The sequence below is a fragment of the Prunus avium genome, chromosome 5, assembly GCF_965620075.1.
Source record: "Prunus avium chromosome 5, drPruAviu1.hap1.1, whole genome shotgun sequence".
Lineage (NCBI taxonomy): Eukaryota > Viridiplantae > Streptophyta > Magnoliopsida > Rosales > Rosaceae > Prunus > Prunus avium.
In genome coordinates, this window is record NC_142288.1 from 15,699,346 (window position 1) to 15,714,139 (window position 14,794).

A 14,794-nucleotide genomic window follows, 5' to 3' on the forward strand; every position below is an offset into this window, starting at 1 on the left:
ACCACTTGAGGCATTTGAAGTAAAATGGTGAAAACAATGTGTAAAAATTGAAGACTGAGTTAGAAATTCATTTCGGACTTATCTTTTTCATCTGAACTTGGATTGGGCCAAATCATATGTGGTTGGAAAGAACATATTCTGAACTTCAAGATGGACAGCTCAAAGTCATCAATTGATTAAGCAAAGCCCAATTCGTGAGCCCATGAAAATACACATCATGCTGACATAAGGGTGACCTAATTGTTGCTTGGTCATGATAAGCTATGCATAAGCCATGGTTTCTGGTGGGATTTGTTGGTGAAGTGTAGCAGCCATACAAGGAAAGAAACTGATTTTCTAATGCATTAGTGTGTTAGGTCATTGCCATATTCAATTCAAATTTCTCACTTCTCTCTCCTTATAAATATCACTTCCATTCCACATTCAAGGTGTGCAAATCTTAGGATTCACAATCCCACACAATTCACTCCAGCCATCCTCCACGCTCCCATCATTCCATAAACACATCCAGAAATCATCCTCAAACACTCCCACAACCCCAAACACTCCAGCAATCAACCCAACACTCTAAACTGCCTCAAATCACCAAAACAGCTCCAACAAAACTTCCTTCCATTTCCCTACAAATTTCCTCTTTCTTTGCCATCACCACTCACCCAAAACTCATCCCAAATCACCTCTTTAGTTGTCATACATCCTTCTAGATGTGGGGAAGCTCTTGGAGAAGCACTAGACGTGGAGAAGCACTTGGAAAAGACTTGAACACCACAAGAACTTCAGAAAATGGGGTTGTCTACTCTTATTGCATTCATTATGTTTTCTCATTTCTGTCTAAGTTTCTTTCCCATTATGAGCAGCTAAATCCATAACTAGGGCTTCGATGTAACCTAACAAGACAGTTTCATTTTTTCAAGTTAATGTTACTCTTGTTGATTACTTCTAATTTTCTAGTCTCATTCACTTGTTCTTAGTTGAATCTTTATGCATGTTTAAATAATTGGCCATTATTAACACCTACATGTTGGTTATCTAGTTTAAATTTACATAAACACCATATGACTCTTGAACTGATTAGTGAATGAGTGGGTAATGCATTTAGGACAAAACATCATGTTCAAATGTTTACTTGGTTCCTTAGTGTTCTTCTTAAGCTTAATGGATTCAGATTCATAGCTTAGACTAAACACCATAGCTAAGTTGTGTTTTCTGAGTACTTGATTAAAACCAAACACCATATCGATAATCATACATGAGAAAGAACGAACTCCAAAAGTTGAATGAATCAAATTAGGTGATTGTTAACTTGTTGCTTGAAATTGAATTGTTATGGTGAATTGAATGCCCTAGTCTCCAAATCTGTTTTCCAACCCTTAAGACCACTCTTTGCTACACTTGTTTACTTGCTTTCATTTGCAATTTACTTTTGTTCATTTGTTTTCACAATCACAAGCACTCTCACTCCAAACACCAATTTCATCTTGCTTCATTTGTTTCCAAACTGACTCTTGTTTAAATTCTATTTTAGACTAAATCTCCTACTTTCTTGAATTCGGTAATCTAAGTACATAACTAATTTTAACTTCTCATTCCTCGTGGGTACGACCTCGTACTTATCTTACTATACTACTAATTGACCCGTATAATTGCGAGTTAACATATTAACAACACTTGTACAAGATCATGGAACTTTTGAAGTGCCTCAAATGGCTCTCGGGGTCAGAATCCCCCTTGAACGGAGTGATGGACGACATTGTGATTCGTTCATCGATAAAGGGCGAGCAGTAGCCTCGATCAATTTCCCTACGCAAGGCCTCCTTTGTGCTTCCTTTAAGTTGGAGACCTTGGAGTCGGTCATTTACTAGCCTTTCGACATCTTCTACCCGCAGGGCTGGTGGCTCGGGTCGATGTCTTCCATGCCTTAAGCGCCACTAGTTAACTTCCCCCTCAGCTTTCAAGGACCGATCCCTTTGGTTGTTTTGCCTCTTGGGAAAATTAGGAGATTGAGCTTGTGAGGATTCCTCTATGGCTTGTCACCGTGTGTTAGTTCTCGAGCGGGTTGGTGAGTGTCGATCGTTGCGTTCGTCAAGCGGTTGTTCACGAACTCGAGCTCCTTGTGGGCCCAGCCTACATTGGATACTTCCTTGTAGGCCCAAGCGACCGTGAACATTGGACTGTGGGCCCAGCCTCTCGTGTACATTGGTTCTTGGACCTAACCTTGAATGGATCATCGACTGGCTAAGAGTACGGCTTGCAAATGTCTGCATCTCGTCAACACGATCTCATTCTCTCCACTGCCCGTTTGTCCCTGTCTGACTAGCCTGGGACCTCTCAAACTAGTAGCGGGCATGCTTGTGTGTCCTCCTCTCCTCATCACGAGATCCAAGGTTAGGACCTTGATTCAAGTTGATCTGCTTGAGTAGTTGGACAATTAGGTTGTTTTGATCGTCGACCCTCTGTGTGAGTTGATCAACCCATGAGTTAAGGTCTACCTTACTGCGTAGGTCTAGTAGAGAGGTGTGCATCGGGCCCAATGGCATATGGGTTAGGGCTCCATTAGACGCGTACATAGGTGCATACGTAAGTGTGGTTGAAGAGGAGGGAGAGAATGGATTTGCGCCAAGACTGGGACAGCGTCGAAGTAGTCCTAGGGCTATGCAGCAAACCCGGTAGCTAAGTGGTGCGGCTGCTGTGTTCCGATGGTAGGATGGTGTGGTAGAGCTTCTCCGGCAGCCGGCGCTTACGGGTGGAAGGCTGGGGAGGTCACAGGACCATGTGGTGGTTGTTCTGCAATTCCAGCAGTTGTTTGCAACGGTTGTTCTGCAATTCCAGCAGCTGGAGGTGGCTACAAAGTGCTAGGAGGCCGCTGCAAGGTGTTGGCAGCCACGGTTTTGTGAGGTTATAGAGAGGTTTCCACCACAAAACCATGAGACGAGCCCGTCGTGGTGGTGTTACTCTTTGTACGTCTTGTATCAACCATGGTTGTTTGAAACAAAGTGTGGAAAATGGATTTGGAGCACTCTTTTAGTATTATTCTGTGCTCTCAATGAAAGCACCAATTTGTGGGAGCGATTTTCATCCCACAAGAATATTCGTCTAAAGATTCCGTCTTCCTCTTTGCTTCTCTTTCTCCTTGCAAAACAATACGGAGTAAAAGACCACACCCAAGGGGTGTTGGCCAAAGGCCCTCCGATGTCTAAGTTAGGTCGAGTGTTTGTAGGAAAACAATAGCTAACAATAGGATGGAGATTTCTCTAAGGCGAGAACCGGGTGATCGGAACCGTGTGTGGTGGCCAGAGCCTTGTGTGAGAGAGAGAAAGAGTATGGCAGCTAGGGTTTGTGAGAGAATTTCTGCAGAGTTTCATACAGAAGTTTAGACGTACCTCAACCCTTGGTGTAGCCATGTATTTATAGGAGCCTCAGAGGCTAGGGTTTCGGAAAAATAATTCCACAGATGGAAAGGAATTATTCTTCCCAAATTTGGAGAGATTGTTTTAATTAGAGATTTGATTAGGATCAAATCCACAATTAGGGTAAGAATGAAATAATTCCCAAATTGATTGGCTTAATTATTTGACCTAGGATCCGTAGATATTTGTGCTTCCACAAAAGCCTTAGTCCCTATTTGGTTCACGGAAAATATTTGATGTCATTTTATCAGGGATGGGAAATGGAAGATTCCTTTCCCGTGTTTAGTAATGTTAGGAAAGTAACCGGAAATACCACTTTATTTCTTTTCCAATTATGCCCATTATAAATATGAACTAAATAAAATAAAATAAAAAGAATGCATTTAATACTTTATTGTAATTCTAAATTGTTAATGGAGAAAAATGGTCATAAGCCATGTGCATTTAATGTTGCCTTTAATTTCCATGAGAAGGGAAAATGAAACCCAAGGGGAGTGGTATTTCCCCCTTATTTTCCCGTGTGTCAGGCAACCATTTTTCATACTTGTACTTACTCCCAAGACCCATTTACAAAATCAGAGGTATTATGTGTATTTCAGTGCCTATTAAATATTGAATCTTTGATAACTTGCTAAAGGAAACTAGTTAATTCAATGAGAGCTACTTCTCAACTCATATAAATGCTCATCTACTTTAACAACTTCATATTCTAGGTTTTATCAAGAGGGATCCTGAATTCCTAGCTGTAAGTTGCTAGATTGTTTGCTTCTATTAAAAATTATTCTTAATTAGCAAATAGAAGCCTTTTAATTTGGAATTAATGTACATATTGACCAATATAATGTTTTAAGTCGACCTCTTATTTCTCATATTGACCAAACTGGATATATATTGACCAATATGGGTAACCCAACTACAATTATAGTGGACTGAAATTTACTTTTTCTTAACATGTATGATAGGCAAAAAGTAGAACACAAAAGCCAAGCAAACCAAACTCTGACGACTCAAAAGACTAATAGCCCAAAAAAAAACATTTTACCCAAAATTTAACCCATGCTTTTATAAAATGTCAATTTTGTAATAACTTTCAAATATAGCTAAATACTCACCCAAATTTACTCAAATATCCTCAAAACCTATTTTTTGGAAATAAATGTACATAAGCCATAAAAGCACAAAAAGTTTTCGAGTAAGTTGACTCAAAATCAAAGAGACTAGAATTTTTTATTGAAAAATGCTAGGGAGGCCAACTTGGGATACCAACTCTCTAATAGAGCGTGGGACCCATTGTATTATTTAAAGAGGTAGTTTAGAAAGCCCATTGTGAAACATCCATGAGCAATTAGGTCTTGCTCCATCTTTTTTTTTCTTCTTGCGGTACCCTCCGCGTTCTTAAAAAATAAATCAAGTTAAGAAAAGGTTAATTGGTCACTGATGTATCAAATATGAGAAGTAAGGCTACTTTGACATATGTATTGGTCACTAATTATATGTAATTTAAGTTGTTTTATTTGACTAATTTACTCATGGGTAGGGCAAGCTCTTCTATTCTGGTTCACGATTTCTCTTGGCTATATTGTTCATTCGGGGGAGAGATCGATACACAAATGTATAACTCCCCAGGAATAAGTTAGTCATTAAAAATTAAAAAATAGGCACCAATCATTTTAGTGACTATGTAGTATTATTAGTCATTAAATTCACTATATTTTTCACCATTATTCATTTGGTCACAAGGAAATTGGTCACTACTCACCATTTTTCGTGTAGTTATAGTACAATAATATCAAGTTGCAGTAATCATTTCCCCTGAAAAATACTTTCACAATTCCTAATAAAAGGTGCCTACTCGCCCATAACTGCCTATTTCATGCGGCCTGTCAGCTGTTTCTCCATTCTCCTGCTTGGCTTCTTTCTGCAAAATCCAATTACTCTCGTCTCCTGTGGGTTCATAATCCCCGCAATCACTGAGTCATAATAATGAGAAACTTTGTTACACTCAAAATGTCGTAGAATTCCAATGCACAAATTATGGTATTGATGAAAACATAATAAACTTGAAGAAAACTTACCGCGCAAAGCAGGAAACAAGATAAAACCATTGAGGGCTCTCCATTTCCACAGAATGAACAGTTGAATGTATGGTCTTGATCATATCTCTTCCTGCTTCTCCAACAACAATTTGAAATGTGGTGATACAAATATATTGAACCATGAGACCTGCATTATAGCCAGTCTTGACATGGCAAAAGTCCCGCTTTCCCAAATGAACGAAATAATCGTCGCCATGCACCTCAAATGGCAATGGCGGACGCGCAATCTCCAAGTCTTCTAATATAAAGAGTTGTCGTAGGGAATATGCAATACCACCATCATCACCTTTTTGCATGCTTAAGGAGAGTGCTCTAACACAATTCCCACATAAGGCATAGATAGTCGTGCCTACAACCACGGCCCTCCCAATGAAAATGGCATAATTAACAGCGGTATCAACTTCCACTCGATTCCATTGGTTTCTACTTATATGAAAAGCAACGACACCGAAATTTGTGTTCCAGCTAGCCAATGAAAACAAAATAACGCCATGACAAACGGCATAACCGGGTATATACATAATACTCCTTACAAAATGGAAGCGGCTCCCAAATGTTCTTATCAGGATCATACCTCTCGAAGGAAGACTCCACAAATGATGATGGAAAGTGGCATGGACTTGCAACATAGTAAATCTTGTCATACGCGGACACAACCATTGCTATAACTTTATTGGCTAGGTTAGAAGGAATGGATGAGCATCTTGAAAAAGAGTTCATGTCAACAATATACCCACTTTGTTGTGTAAGACAATATAATTTGGAGCGATTGAAAATCCGTGCAGCATAATAGCAATTATCCTCATTGAACTTGGCAACAAGTCCAATTGTTGTGGGTGTTGTGTATTGAGCACAAAACTCAACTCACCCTCCCCTAATGATCTTGTTGTTGATGGACTTTGTGACAAGCAAAATTATGGATGAATCACACACACACACTTGAGAAACCAACCAAGTACAAAGTGACACAAGAATTTATAGAGGTTCAGCAATTGCCTACATCCTCTTGGTGATCCCCTTGAGAAATTCACTAATGAAAGAATAAGTTACAACTTTGGTTTACAAAGAAACCCCCTTAGAACTCTATTCTCTCCCAAGCTCTCTTTTCTCTCTCACCCCTTGCTCAACACTTTGATGCACTTGTGAACACTCTCTCTTGACTTGGTGTTTCCCTTCTTAGGTGTCTAAACTCTCAAGACCCAACTCAGCTCTCTCTTGAACTGATTGCCCTCTCTCTCTTCCTCCCTTGGTGAGATAACCTCCCTTTGAACACAATAGCTCCCAGCTACTTGACAACTTTGAGATTAACCACACACTTGATGTCTTGCTTCCTCTTCCCTTTAATACACAAGCCTTTGGACTTAGGAGAAGGCTCCATCTTTTCCTCCCACGTTCTCCCCTTGGTTTCCAGACTTGGACCACAACTTGGGCAGAACAAAGGCTAGGCATTGATAGCTGCAACTTCAGCCACCCTATCTAGAGCTATAAGGTAGGTACTCTTTGAAACAAGTCAACAATCCTCATTCAATGGTGCTCCAGCTTTTCCAGCACCTTGCTAGACCTCCTAGAACCCATAACACACCTTAGAGGCCCGAGGGATTAGGTAGGGAACCAACACATGTGAAGACCTCTTGAAAAACGCGTGGAAGAAAACAGCACAGCAGCCCTGGCGACCGGTCGCTTTGCACTCTGACTGAAGGCGACCGGTCGCTTTTCGCGACTTCCAGCTTCATCTCCAGACTTCGAATCTGCTTCAAAACGACCGGTCGCAAATACCCAGCGACCGGTCGCTTCCTCCTTCACTTGCATACTTAATGTGAGCCATTTTTCCAACAGTGGGCTCATGAGAGACTCCGCTTCCATGTCTGAATTTCACTTCATAGATTGTAGTAGGGTTTTTGAACCCAAAAGAAACGACTAAATAAACAGATCGGGCTTCCCCCTGATTTACCGTCATTGATGCATGTTCCCCCTGGATCTCCATGGGCAAGCTGGACAGAGGAGAGATAAATATAAAACAAGTCAAGTTAATATTTTCAAACAACTACCTACCTGGAGAGAATTAATGAAAGTCGCAAGGTCAAAGCTACAATATCTACTTTAGTAAGCATATATACACTTCTGTTTGTGCCTGATAAATCACGGCCATGAGCAGGCCGAAGGAGCCCTTTCTCTCGGCCCTGGCACTTGTTCGTAGAGGCTGAAACGCAGTGTTTCGCCAGGGTACTTCGCCTTCTTAAAAATAAAAGAAGGAAATGCTAAGGCATAATCATCTCGGCCCCAAGCTCGGTAAAAACGTTCAAACCCCCAGTCATAAAGGATGACCGTTGGTACCATGCACGGCCTGGGGGCAGGACCGAACCACTGACGAAAACCCAGCTAAGGAGAATGCAGAGGCAGGTTCAGCAGGCCAGGATGCAGACGAACGAGGCCGAGGGTTTCAAACGCCAGAAGAAAGTGGTGACGGTTGACGGGTTGTCATCCGAGCCGGTTGTCTCCCAGCCGTAAGAGCAGCCGGCACCAGGCCCTTGAGGGCGTGGCGCCCTAGGCACGACGAAAGTCCCCGTGGTTCGCCGGCCATTTCAACCCAGCCAAAGGCCGCGGTCGCAGAAGGAACGGACGAGGGTGTCGTCGACATCTACCACGGGAGGGATCCCCCTTTTTCGGCCAACGGTCTATCCTTCCTCAAAGAATTCCATAAAGACCATTCGGCCGTGGATCTATACAGTATGAACCTTCAAAGAAAAAATGATGAGTTCAGGAAGCCTGGGAGTGTGAAGGAAAATACAAAGGAGTTTGGGTTTTTATACTAGCACTGGAGCTCAAAACGGAGGTTTGATCTCGAAAGATGAAACGGCCTGATAGCGCACTCAGAGCACGCGAAGTTATGACAGTGACCGTCGTTTCATTTGACGAGGCGACGCGACGCCCTGGGCAATGATGGCATGCGCGACGTGCTTGAGGCATTAAATGCGCGGAATGCGCCGTCTGGCCTGCGCATTTAATGCCCCAGTTGTCAATCACTTCAGAAAGGAATGCAAAGGGTCCATCCCTTGGAATCCATTCGGCCCCTACCCGTGCCAAGGCCGAAGAATCCAGGGATGTGGGGGCAATGTTTGTGCCTGATAAATCACGGCCATGAGCAAGCCGAATGAGCCCTTTCTCTCGGCCCTGGCACTTGTTCGCAGAGGCTGAAACGCAGCGTTTCGCCAGGGTACTTCGCCTTCTTAAAAATAAAAGAAGGAAATGCTAAGGCATAATCATCTCGGCCCCAAGCTTAGGCCGAGGCCGAGGTCGAACAAAATTGCGGCCAAGGCTTTAAAGGCAAATCATCACGTGACAGCAGGGTCCCAGGCTGCATTTAATGAAGTAGTGCCTGTTTAATGCAGCAAAACCCATTGGCCACAAAGTAGCATTTAATGCATGAGGGAAGGTGGGAAGTGACTGAAGTCAGGATTTGGTGATGAAGATCAGAGTGATTAGACGTGGACATTCTCACAAAGATTCTGACAGCTTGAGATGTTGGTTCACCAGCTATCCAGGCAATAAATGCGTCTCCACGGCCAGAGGTTCAAAACCCACGATTGAGCGCGGCGGCCGAGATTCACCAGGATTTCTGGCGTCTCATCACCATACTTCACGATCCCAAATGTCGATTGGATTGCCCACTTGCGCTAATCAGACTCCACTATGCGCAAATTCAGCCTCGATTACTCATCCAGGGACTCTTCCTATAAATACAAGACTCAAGCTACATTCAAAGGGTTCAAACACCAAAACAAGCCTCCCACGGAGCAACTTATTTTTTCTGTAATGCACTTTTAATATCTTTACTTGCTTTCCTAGGAGTAGTGTTAGATTGTAAGCAGAATCCATTCATCAATATATCATACGACCCTTGATTTTCAAGGCGCCGGAGCACCATCCTTGTTGTTCGTTCACTCACCCCATATATCACACGACCGTCGCTCCCTGAGCAGCGCGCCGGAGCACCGCCCAAAATCCACCACCAACACCATCACTCGACGGCCTTGTAGTTCAGGCCGTGAACCTGACAGCCGAGACCAGTTCCTCTCTCGGCTACAATCGTTTGACTAGGAAGACAGATCAAACAGGCGCACCATTCATCCATCCAAAAACTCATCGAAACATCAACGCACGGTAAACCGTGCTGGCACGCCCGCGCACAACCGCACCGCACCCCAAAAGCAGGAAACCCCGTGTTAACGCACGTCCCCTCGGCCCGGAACCCCAGGCCGTGAGATTTGCGCGGCAGACAACTTCATAGGAACAAACACAAACAAAACAGTAAAAATGCTATCAATAAATAAACTTGTCCATTTTCCTACAAACTGTGAATGCAAGTGTAGGAGTAGATCATCATCATTAAATATTAAAGAGTAACTGATACATGATAATTACATGCAAAGTTCAATTCATAGAATATACAATATATAAATCATCATAATTGTAAAATGTAACATCTGATTCCACAAAAAATAACAGTCTGCAAGAAGACACCTCAAAGAAACAGATAAGAGGCCCTCCAAATAGGAGTTGGTAATCTAATTCAAATTCAAGACTATGTAACACAGGTGAATTGGAAGGTAGCAAAGAGATAAAAAAAAAAAACCTGCAGCTATCAAGATTATAAAAAATAAAATAAAAACCTCACACTTACTGGGCTTCGTAAGTGTGAGGTTTTATCACAAAGGGCGTAGTGTAACAGTTCATTATATGTAGTATTTAAGTTTCCGATGTGGAACTTATATTCTTCAAGAGTAGCATCATCAAGGTGGCAGGACAAGAACAAGTAGAGAGAATTTATCTAGTAGACGCTCAAGCTGGTAATTATTCCAAGCAAGAATCTTTTAAATAATTAAAGATGCATGCATCAACAATTTTACAGAGAAACAAAAATTAAGAAGATGAAATCAATACACTAAGCCATGCACTGACCTTGGGTAAGGATGAAGGGCCCCATGGTTGGGGTTGGGACTGCAGGTATTCACCATGGCGCCAGTGACACTGGCGCGTAGTAGGCGAAGCTGCTCTGCTATAGATTTCGTCAAATGGACCAGTTGGATTTGCTGGTCGGAAAGTGCGGCTAGAGATTTCTCCATCTCCGATATCTTACCCAGGAGCTCATCTTTGCTCGTCAAGGCATGGCCCTGAACATCGGTGCGCTCAGCGGCGGCGGAAGGTTGAGATATTTTCTGATCCCCCATGATACCAGATGATTGATAGGGCCTTTGCTAGCTATGGAATGCTAAATTGAGGCACAAGGAAATTTAGGGTTTGGGGATGCCGCTGATGCAGAAGGGAGTTATATTATGGTTGGTTGAGGCTGGGGCTATGAAATATATACAGAAAGAATTAGTAAAGCTTGGAATTTATTCAAGAGATCAATCCAAATCCAATACAAATAGGGAAATGGCAGGACAGACAGAGTACAATTAATCTTGCTGCAAAAAGGAAAGTAATCCAAAACTACTAGAAGGGGCTCTCTCGCGATGGCGTCTGGTTTGGGTTTTCATCTTTTTTTTGTTTTATCTTCTTTTGTTTTTTGTTTTTTAAATAACTTCTAACTTTTAATTAATTAGAATGTTCATTAATTTCCAAAAGCTTTATCTGTGATAATTTTTTTTTTAATTCCGTGCTTTTACCTTTTTTCAATTGCCAAACTTTTTTAGGGAAATAATGTAGGGTTTATTTACTTAAACTTGGGTTTCTTTATAGGGAGCTTTTATTTTAAGACACTATATAATTTACTAATTTGGAAGATATGAATACATTTTCACCTAATTAGCATAAGACCAAAGACTAAAAAGTAGTACCTAATTTTACAATAATATAATTAAAAAAACATCAAAATTATACAAAATGCCACTCCTTCTAAATCAAGCACACTATGCCACATGTCCACCTCCGGCAATCTCCTTCCGGCTAGCCGCCCATTACTGGCCTGTTGCCGCTGGCCAGCTACAACTGGCGCCAGCTTCTGGCCAGCCACCACCGTACCTCACCGGCTTCAGGCCAGCCACAACCGTACCTCGCCAACTGCCGACCAGTCACCACCGTCCCTCGTCGGACACCAACCAGCCATCGCCAATCACCAACTATGTTGCCCTCAACCTAAAAAAAGGAGGAAATTTAGTGTACTTGAAGAGACTCGAACCTTAACCCTCTAAGGAGGGTTAGTTAGGCAATATTTATATTAATAGTCAATTTTTTTTATAAAAAAAAAATATATATATCAACATCGATACATGCAAAATTTGTACCAAATTCCACATGCTTAGCTCTAGAGTTATACAAAACAAAATAGTATAGATATCAATAATGTAAACAAAAACAAAAACTGTAAATAAAAACAAAAATTGCAAACAAAAACCAAAAATGAAAACCAAAAAATTCACGCCAACAACTAGTAAGAAATAGCCAAAACCAATAAAATCATATATAATCAAATTAGAAACTGCAATGTAGCATTTAGTAAGCCACATCCCAAAATACATCCACTAATAAGTAAGGAACTAAAAGGCAAAGCCATGATGAAAGTACTAGAAAAATCAACTTATAAAAACCAAAAAATAACTAGAAAATTCAAATAACAATTTGATCAAGAATATACATACCTCAACAACAAAAAATCTGAGCTTCACATCAAAACATGAATACTGCAATAGAAGAAGAAGATCGAAAAATGCACTGCAGTTTTTAGAAAAACCCAAAATTTCTCATATTTAAGTGGGATTTGAACAAAAAAAATGTAGATATCAATGATGTAAACAAAAACAAAATAAAAATGAAAAAAAATAAAAACTACAAACTACAAAAAAACAAAAACAACAAAAACAAAAAAAATACAAACTAATTTTATAGAAACAAAAACTGCACTGCAAAGTGTGGGAAAAAATAAACATATTAATAAGTAAGGAACCAAAATGCAAAACCATGATGAAAGTACTAAAACAGAAACGGAAACTGGAATGCAATTTCTGATCAAGTTGCAACCACACTCACAAAAAAACAAAAAAACCAAAAAAAAAAACCAAAAAGCAAAGCCATCATGAAAACAAGCAACTAAACAAAGTCAAAAAGACATATCCATTTATGACACAATTGTATAATTTTCATTAACTTCAAAAATCATACCAATGTCAATAGATAAAACAATTTTGCTAAAATATGAAACCTAATATGAGAATATTTGTTTGTGGGAATTTTCTGTTTTTTCTTCTCCTTATAGGAGGTTATATTTATAATACAACGAAACCAGAATGGGCAAGTAAATAATAAATTCCTAAATCTATTTACAGTAGGAAATCAGGAATTAAAGTAAATCAATTACAATTATAATAGGAATTCTTGGTGTGTAAGGAAAGTAAGTCAACAGTCCACAAGTCTCGCCAACACTCCCCCTCACGTTGGTGCATAGATGTCGTCAATGCCCAACTGGTCCAGTGAATTGTGGAACGCTTTATTGGAAATTGTCTTTGTCAAAATATCCGCCAATTGATCCTCGGACTTTACGAAAGGAAACTGAATCACTTTAGCTTCGAGCTTCTGTTTGATATAGTGTCAATCTACCTCAACATCTTTGGTGCGATCATGTTGAACTGGATTCTGTGCAATAGCTATTGCAACCTTGTTGTCACAAAAGAGATTCATTACAGATGTAGGTCTATACCCAATCTGCATCTATGTAACCATCAATATTCAGATGACCATGTTTTGAGAACATAAGTCCTCTCCCATGAGCAGACTTCAAATATCTAAGTATCTGAATAACTGCATTCATATGGTCTTCACTCGGAGAATGCATAAATTGACTGACGACGCTCACCGCATAAGCAATGTCTGGCCTAGTATGAGACAAGTAGATCAATCTTCCCACTAACCTTTGGTATCTTTCTTTGTTAGTTGGAACTTGATCTGGATATTCTCCAAGATGATGATTCTGAACAATAGGAGTGTCCGCATGTTTGCAATCTAGCATTCCTGTGTCTGTCAACAAGTCCAAGATATATTTCCTTTGAGAGAGAAATATGCCTTGTTGCGATCGAGCCACCTCAATTCCCAAGAAATACTTGAGTCCACCTAGATCCTTCATCTCAAACTCAGTAGCCAAATAGTCTTGTAGTTGTGATATTTCCTGTTTATCATTCCCAGTAATAATCATATCATCAACATAGATTATTAATGTCGTTCCCTTCCCTTTCCGATGTTTCAAGAACAGAGTATGATATGAGTTGCTCTGTTTGAAACCATTGTTCTTCATTGCCATGGTGAAAAGATGATGATTCTGAACAATAGGAGTGTCCGCATGTTTGCAATCTAGCATTCCTGTGTCTGTCAACAAGTCCAAGACATATTTCCTTTGAGAGAGAAATATGCCTTGCTGCGATCGAGCCACCTCAATTCCCAAGAAATACTTGAGTCCACCTAGATCCTTCATCTCAAACTCAGTAGCCAAATAGTCTTGTAGTTGTGATATTTCCTGTTTATCATTCCCAGTAATAATCATATCATCAACATAGATTATTAATGTCGTTCCCTTCCCTTTCCGATGTTTCAAGAACAGAGTATGATCTGAGTTGCTCTGTTTGAAACCATTGTTCTTCATTGCCATGGTGAACCGTCCAAACCATGCACGTGGTGACTGTTTCAATCCATACAATGCTTTTCGTAACCTGCATACTGTTCCAGTCTAAGTAGTATTATATCCAGGAGGAATGTCCATGTACACCTCCTCCATGAGTTTGCCATGTAGAAAAGCATTCTTTACATCAAACTGGTGTAGTGGCCAGTCCAAATTAGCTGCAATGGACAATAAGACTCTGATGGTGTTCAACTTTACAACTGGTGCAAAGGTTTCTTCATTGTCTATACCATAGGTCTGTGTGTACCCTTTTGCCACAAGTCTTGCCTTGTATCGCTCTATAGATCCATCTGCATTGTGTTTTATAGTAAACACTCATCTACATCCAACAGTCTTTTTTCCTCGTGGTATAGTCTCCAATGTCCAAGTTTTATTTTTTTCAAGAGCTTTCATCTCCTCTTTTATAGCTTGCACCCATTTAGGATCTTTCGATGCTTCAGAGACCTTGGTTGGAAAATGGATAGCAGACAACTGATGCACATAAGCCTTGAGTGGTTCAGACAGCTTCTCAGTGGATACATGATTTGCAATTGGATACTTGGATGTCTTGCCAATATCAGGTGAATAACGGTTTGGTGGCTTCCCACGATTTTTCCTGAAAGGTAATTGGTATCCAATAGATTTAT